The sequence below is a fragment of the Vigna angularis genome, chromosome 1, assembly GCF_016808095.1.
Source record: "Vigna angularis cultivar LongXiaoDou No.4 chromosome 1, ASM1680809v1, whole genome shotgun sequence".
Lineage (NCBI taxonomy): Eukaryota > Viridiplantae > Streptophyta > Magnoliopsida > Fabales > Fabaceae > Vigna > Vigna angularis.
The window spans coordinates 34,408,286-34,417,348 of record NC_068970.1 but is presented as its reverse complement, the minus strand read 5'-3'; positions in this window follow the sequence as shown (position 1 = coordinate 34,417,348).

The following is a 9,063-nucleotide window of genomic DNA, read 5'->3' as shown; positions in this document are numbered from 1 at the left end:
CATATACATTGTGAACTGAGTTGAGATAGGGCTTGATATTCAAACTATAGTATTCTGAGTAAAGGTGATACTATGGTCGAGTGTCATTAGCGAGCGTTCGGTTCTTCTTGGGACTGCATGGTCTTAACTGATTTCTCATGCTTTAGGGATAGTTTCTAAGAGTCTTTCTGTAATACTATATAGGATTAGGTAAACTGTGACCGAGAGTTCGTATTAACCGTTCCGTTTTTCCTTTGAGCGTTCATCTATACTAAGTTCTTCTTCTAGAAAGGATGTCGTTAATGAATATCGTTTTATAATATTAGATATATGTAAATGAGCGTTCGGCCTAAGTGTAGTTCTCCTTTAGGCTTCCTAAACAGTTTAGTTAATGTATACTAATCTACTTAAAGTCATAGATGTTATCGTTATTGTTCATTAAAAATAAGTGTGGCACAATTACATATATATATATATATATATTCATTCGTTTTATGTAAGTTTATTAGTGCTCGGTCTTGGACCAAGCGTTCGATCTCAGTAGCGCTCGTTCCTGATAAGTACTTGGTCTTGGACCAGCACTCGTTCAATAGTGTTTGGTTTCTACATGGCTCGGTCTTAAACCAAGCGTTGGGTCTTGTTTTCTGTAATCTATTATTACAGTTTTAGAATAAGAGTCTTTAGCCAAAATCGATAGCGTTCGTTATTTCATAATTTCTCATCAGTATTAGTATTGGGTGTCAAACAGTGTTGGTCTTTAAAAGGTGTTCGGCCTAGAGTCTTAGTACTCAGTCTAGGCTTCGTGACGTCTGGTTTGAACTCTTAAGGGTTTGTTTATTGAAGTGGATAAGTAGTGCTCAATTATGTTAATTTCTAAGAAATGTTATTCCAGTCGTACTTACGCTATGATGAGAGAATGTGATCGTATTTCAGTTGAATGTATTAATGATGAAGTATGAGAAAATTTGAAATGTGATGCGAATGAAATAGTTTGATTATGAACGAGTATTCCAGGGAGGGATATCTCAGAAAGTGGTTATTGATTGGTAAAGTATGAATGTGGGCAAAGCTTAGCGGGCTTTCATCCTGATATTCCATGATTACTCGTTCTCATGTAGAGAGGAGTAAGTCATGTGTGGGAATGACAGGAGGTCCTAGTCCATAAGGTTAACTTGGACGGAACGGATCAACCTCGGGTGGTAGCTGTTGAGGGTATCCCAGTTACTACATCACCCGGGTGCACGAACGTCGTAGCTACACAGGATTCATACAGTCCGGACAGTCAGAGTCAAGTGGTCGTTCTTTGCATGCTATTGTGTATGAATTAGGATGTGGTTGTTGTTGATTGAATCATGAATGTTGTATGTTGTTTTTGCATTAATTAAATTACATAAGCTTACCCTGTTTATCATTTTTGTCTGTGTTGTGCATCCCGTCATTGTCCTGTTGCAATGATCATCCGTGTGGATGTGAGCATAAGGAGAAGAGCTACTGGAAGAAGTATTGGAAGATACAGCGGAAGTGAAGGCCGAACCTTAGAAACGTTCGGTCTGTTGTTGGCTTCATCTTTTGTAAGACCGTTCGGTAATAGTTTATTTTGTAAATCGTTCGGTCTAGTTGTAGCTAGCGGTTTTTAATTCCCTGTTGTTATGTAAGGCCGTTCGGCCATAATAGTATCTCGTTATGTGTAGAACTGATCTGTAGTATTATTAATATGTGATTATTCTCGTATATAGTTTTATATGTATTTTTGGAATGTTACATATATTTTCATTTGTAAAATAATATTATATAAAAAGTTAAATTTTTAAATTATTTTTTATTTTAATTTTCATTTTAAAAAATGGATGAATGGACCAACTGCCCTAAATACATTTTATGAGTTAAATAAGTTGAACTACAACATAATGATAGATTAAAATTTTCAACTTAATCCACCAAATTTTGACGGATTAACAAACATTAACAAATATTTACAAACTATGACACATTTAATTATTTTTACTTATCTTTCATTACCTTTTACATAATTCACAATTTTAAAAAAATCTCATCAACATTTGATTGGTAATATGAAATTTTTTTCATGAATATGCATAGAAATTATTTCATCCATATTAATAATATAATATATAAAGATGCCAAAACTATTTCATTATAATGATATCTTAAAATCTTCAAATTATCAATACTTATATAAACGATCAATACAATAGCTATAATATAAAATATAAAACATTTGTATATACTATTTATCTTATCTATTTTGAAAAAATCTCCGCTAATACCGATAGTTTTGGGAAAACCCCGTTAATACCGACGGTTTTGGTAAAACTCCGCTAATAGTGACGTAACTTTTCTTAAGAATTTTTCTAACCCCACAGATAAAGTACTTTTCGAGGATTAAAATCGCCGAAAACGAAAAAAAAACCTCCGAAAAAATTATATATTTTTGTAGTGTAAACTTCCAATTTATATTCAAATTTTTAACTATTATCACATTACTTGATATTATTTCTAACTATTATCAATTTATACTCTTGCACAAAAAGAGTTGGTTCATTTTGTTAAGCATAACCAAAGTGAGGTTTGTTTATACTATATTTGTATAGTTTTCTAAAAATATATCAATTGTGGAATAAATCATAGTTTATGAGAGCAATTTCACAATTTCTACTTGTTATATTAGGAAAGTTACCTTAATTAGTAACATAATAATTTATCTGATTTATTTAAGATTATCTCTTATGAAATATATTTACGATGATCTTGTCAAAAAATAGGACCCGTTTTACATGTGAGATTAAACCAATACTTTTACAATAATATTGTTTTTCACAGATTAAAGTTATAGTATTTTCTACGAAGAAGCTCATTCATTACAAGTAATTGTTTAGATTATGAAGGGAGGTTCAAAAGTTCAAAGAAGATTGGACTCTTGAGGTACTACATTAAGGGGATACTTCTTTCTACACCTCTATAGTTGTTCTCTGTTACTCCATATACGAAGAAAAAGACCGATTACCCCTATTTTCTTCTGCCCCTTTCTTTTTTTCTCCAACATTGTTCATCTTCCTCAAATGACAACTTGGGCATTGTTCTTGTTGTGTATGACCTTTATTTTTTTATATTAAACATGAATTTTAATTTTACAATTTAAAATATAATTTTTATTTTATAATTTGAATACAATCTGAAATATATTTTTTCTTTTATACTTTAAATTATATAATTAAAAATGTAAAATAAAAAATACATCTCAGATTTTATAATTTAAAATAAAATTAATATTTTAAATTGTATAATTTAAAATACATTTTTTATTTTATATTTTGAATTGTATAATTTAAAATACAAAATTATATTTTAAAATGTATAATTTAAAATTTTAAAATATATTTGAATTATACATTTTGCAACTTAAAATTAGAAGATTCAAATATAAAGAGGTGAGGAGAAATTATAAAGGTTCAGGAAGAAGTGAAGTGGTGGCTCAATTTTACAGAGGGATATGTTCTTTCAGATCAAATATATTAAATAAATTAGGTAAATATCTTCTTTTCATGCCTTGTCTTCTATCCATATTAGGTAAATATATTAAAGATGCAAACGAAGGCAGAGCGCCACCGACTATAGGATCAACTTAATCTAACAGCTCTTTTCATGTCTTTACGTATATCTCAAAGGTGGGAAACCCTAAAGTCTTTTGCAAAACGCTGCGTAGCACTTACCTTACTCAATAACTGTACATTTAACGTCCTACAATAAACTCGCATGCTTAAACCGCGCTCGTTTACTCGGACTTGGGGGCATTATGTATGGTAGGATATCTGAGTCAATCGACTGACAACCCAGACGACCACTAAGGATAAATAAAGCACACAATAGCGAGCTGTCTTATGACCATTCCCGAACGATCGTCCACCCATTAGGTAGAGCGATCGTTCAGTAATATCATATGCTTGTCATCGCCGCTTTTGGCATCAATCATTCAGCGATCGTCTTTTAGCGATCGTCCGTTGATTGAACTAAACGGTTAGCATTAGCTCGCGAAGTCACGTCAAAAGTCAGAGAGAAGACGTTCGTTCAATTTTAGTCAAAATGGACATATTAATCCTAATAAACTAAAGAACAAGCGGTTAGAAATATCTGGCCATAATGTCGCAAATCACGGAATCAACTAACCCAGTATCAAGCACGATCTAACGGTTGTGTTTTCCAAATAGTCAGGTTCTCCAACCAACCGAATTTTTAGGTAAACGGTTTATTTTATTGTTAGGTTAAATATGAAAAATCAGAAGGAAAAAAAGGTACGTTAAACGTGAAGACAATTACACTACTGGAAGGAGAAGAAAGACAATTATACTGCTGGAAGGAGAAGAAGTGACTCATCAGATTTACATCTCGTCCTCAACTTCTATACCCAAACAATTATCAATTAATGTAAAAGTATTAATATTCTATTCATACTATTTTATCTCATTGATAAAGAGTTTAATTAGATGGATAATCACAAGTTTTAATTCTTTATTAATCTATCCGCACCCTTAGTTAAGAGACACGAGTACCTCCCGAGATTCATAAACCTTGTTTAGAAGGGACAAGAAGCCTTTACTTCTACACACTGGAGGACCTTAACCCCTCTCTTTCCTTCCTACGATAAAAGGTACAAATGTACTCTACCAAAAAAAAAGTGAAAAAATTGAAAGAAAAATAAATAGTACGAAAAATCTAGATAAAATAATTAGTCCAATATAAAATATTATATCAATAATATAATAGACATGTTATATATATATATATATATATATAATAATTAAAATTAATATTAAAACACTAAATAAATAAAATTATCTAAATTGAATATTAATATCCAGTCAAATAATTTCTTTTAATATGTCATTATTTTAAAATATATCTTTTGTATATTAAAAAATTACAGTAATATTTTATTTTAATTTAATTTTTAAAAAATTATTTTATATTAAATTATTTTTATAAATTATAAATTATTTTCTAAATAATTAATATATCATTAAATTTATTTTATTATATCAATCAAGTTATCTACAATTTTTTACTCAATTCAACTCACTCTCATCAATTCAAATAGTCTCATTTTTTTTCATTCTTTTTTCTATTTTTTTCTATTTGATTATTAGTTTCGTCTGTCAAAGGATATATTAGTTTCGTGACTTAAAGAAAGATATACATTAAAAATGGATATATACTTTATTTAGTTCATATAACAATATTAGCATTTTTTTTTAGTTTAGTTTTTCTTATAAAGAAAATAAAAACCGGTTAACTTTTTTTAATCTTTAAATAGATTTTTTTATTAAATATTTGTTAAAAAAACCATAATAAACTGTATAAAACAATGATTTTATCTGGAATCTGTATCTGTACCAATACCATTAATGAAAAGATTATATGTTCTACTTTTATACATAATTCTTTACCATTTTATCTTTATATCTTTTGCAACTGTTCAAATATTTTTTATTGTTTTATTAAACTCTATTAATATTGATTTATTTTATAACTGCTATTATGAGCATGCTTTTGATAGTTTTAAAATTACTTTTAGTAATATTTTTTATTTTAATGATGATTTTATACTTTTATTATCATAAGAAAAAAATAAACACAATGAAATTTGTTTCCACTCATATTTAATAATAAGATTGGTGCTTAAACTGTGCTTTTGTTGGTATTAATAATACTAGTAGGAATATAGGTGCTATCACATGTAAATTCATATTTTTATTAATACAACTAAAATTCTAATCATCCCAATAAAAATTTAAAAAATAGTTATTTAATGAAAAAGAGAGTCACCAAGATAATAGTAAATATAAGATTATGAGAAACATATATACCCCAAAAACATTATTAAATGGTATTTATGCATACATTAGCCTGTGTTAATAATATGAATCAGTACTTAATTATAAAAAATGTTATTTATGTTCCTTAATACAACATTGTTTTGGTCGTTAGGCAAGACAAAAACCAAGGTCAATCTCGCCTACATTTGTGGAGGAGCTTCATGCACCTCTAAATTTTATTGCCATATTTAGATCCTACATATTATATATTATATATTATATATTATATATTAAATAATTAAGTAAACGGTATTTATTTTTTATTGTCCATCCCAAGTAACTTCTTTTCCCTTTTCACCAAATGAAGTCGGTGGTTGCCTACAACACAGTTTTTGGCCATTTTATTTGAGTTGATATGCTCATAAAAGTTGGGTTTAAAAAGTTATCTTTTCAAATACACGTATGGTTTTTATCTTAAGTAGTTTAGAGTGCATTTGTGAATGATGTTTTTCGGCAGGAGGTTTTGGGTTATGACTACCAAATTTCATAATTTATTTTTTCTCTTTGAATTTTGAAATCAGGTTCTATTTTTTGAATCTAGAGTATTAATTAAAATATCGTGTCCAACCAAAACAAATCAAACAAAACTGGATTTCGAATCTGCATAAAACTAGATTTTAACCTTAATCAAATTTTGATATCCAGTGTGTAGACATAACAATTCAAATAAAATTAGATTTCAAAATTTAATATATCGGATTACAAAATCTAATAGTTCGATCCCTTTAACTGAATTTCATAATATAGTTCCACCGTGTTGGATCTCACACGTTACATTAAATTTCAAAATCCAGTTCACATCTATCGGATTCCAAAACTTTTTCTTACCTTGTCACACTTCACCAAATTTTAGAATTTGGTTCACCTACCAAATCACCCTAAATGGATTTCATAACTCCGTTTAATAACTAATATATCCACTTTTAAAATTTGTTTCATCTACTTAGGATTTTCACCTCCCTGAAGTTACGATTACCCACTCCTAAATCACCATTGTCAGAATCAAAATATCATTATGCAAAAAAAAAAAAAAAAGAACTTACCTTGAGAGTGAAAATGGATCGAAATTAGGCATAAGAATGGAGGGAATGGAGGTGCGTCCTGTGACAGAATGAAGGAATGGGTGAAGAAGAAATGAAGAGGGAGAAGATGCAGAGTGTATGAGGCTTTGAAAGTAGTACTATGACGTCTAAGGGGAGAGTTACCCTAGTTAAAGTCAACAAAAGGTCAAGACCCAATGTTGACCATGTTCGGATGTCCACACCCTGAGTTGACCAAGGGGTCAACATTTTTAGCTAGCTTGGTGGACAAGTGAGTGGATGACCTTGACAAGTGTTACCCTTCAATTGGAGAATTTTTCCTCCTAGTTAGTGGTCACATGTCACTCTAAGAATGAAGAGTATTTTTCATACGTACTACCCATATGTCACCCTCTCATTTGAAAGGATTTTTGCCATTTGTCTCCTTCTTATTAGAGAAGATTTCTCCTTACTCTCCAAGCTAGCCAATGTGGCTCTTTTAGGTTAAAGTTTTTGTCCATTTTGAGACACTGTAGCCTATAAATAAATGTATCTCTCCTTCATATAATTACCTTTGAATTTGATTAAAGTTATGCTATCATTTTTATGTCATGTTACTCATCTGAGGTCACCAAAGGCTAGAGCATCCTATGTGGTCTCCTCTAGCCACCTTCCTCTAGAATTGGCCTAACCTTTCTTAGAGCACCATTAAACACTACCTCCATCACCATAAAATAAAAATGACCAAGAGCCTTAACTCTCATTTCCACCAACTTCCAAAAACACTCACCTTTCACCCTTCACCATGATTTTCTCTTCTAGCTTTGGTCCAACCTAGCTAGGAGGATTGTCATATTTGGTATCAAGAGCTTAGGTTATTCTGGAGATAAGTATCTTGGTCTCTATGTTTGTGTTTAAATTTTGTGTTGTTCATGTTTTTTCCTTATTGTCTTGTTGTAGCTATCTTCAAATTGTCTAAATCAACATCCTTTACTCTGTAGTTAACATTTACGATTTTCAAAATTAAACTACAACTAGATCAGAGGTCCAAAAAAAGACGTATTTATATTCAAATTAAAGCTCTTTGAGTATAGTTTCCAACGAAAAAAATAATCATTTCATTTACAGTTATGTGGAGAATGTTATGATCAAAATAGTCGGCAAAGGTTAGAATTGCTAGAATGTTGTCATCAAAATTTTTCAGGTTTTGTTTTGGTAGTTTAGGCTACTGTTTGTGAGATTTTAAGTTTTTTGTTGAGTCTTTTTTTCATGTATGTTTGATCACTTTCAATATTTTGAGTCATTTTTATTTTCTAATCCATTCATGTTATCTAAAGTCACGTGTAGTCCTTTTATTGTCATTTTCTTCTAGTAGTACTTTGAAAAATCCCAATATAACTTGGATTTCAAAACAACACCATATACAATCGTCTGAGTACCTTATCTTTGAAATTTTGGGTTCATATTTGCCATTTGATCACTGAAAAGCTCACAAAAAATAAATTCTATTATCTTGTTGAAGTTTCAAACTGTATTTTGATTCTAGCAGGTTTTCTTTTATTTTGTGTTTCTTGTTCTTTTGGCTTTCAAAACCAATATTCCACCTCTATTTCTAGTGTGTGGTGGTTTTGTTTTGCAGTTAAAAATAGTGAATAAAAGCTTTTAAGCAAAGGCCTCAAAAAATTACCAAAGAGAGCCTAAAAAAGTGCTGAAAATTTTTATACATTTGACTACTACCAATGTTTTGCTTGGTGAATCTGTTTTGAAAGTTTTGCTTTCTGTTTTGTGCATTTTATTGCACTTTCCAGCAGCTTAAGTCTTGGTCAATGATGCTAAAAGAGTGGCCTTACTACCCTATTTGCTTAAAGATTGCCAAAGAAAAGAAACACCACCTTTATATTATAATTGTTTTTGTTTTTGTGCATCTATTCTAGTATCTTTCTTTAGGTAATCTTTTTAAGTGCTTAACCTTCTTTTCTTACCATTTAATTTCTTGCTTATATTCTTGGTTTTGTCATACACAAATTTCTTTTGCAAAGCTTTTATTGTTTTAAGACCTTTTCTTGCTTTTTCCTTGGTTCTCCTTTTTGGTTTTGTGGCTTACTTTGTGGTGTAGGTTCTTTTTTTGTGGTGAGCCAACATATTTGAGGTAGCATCCTAGGTGGTGGAGACCT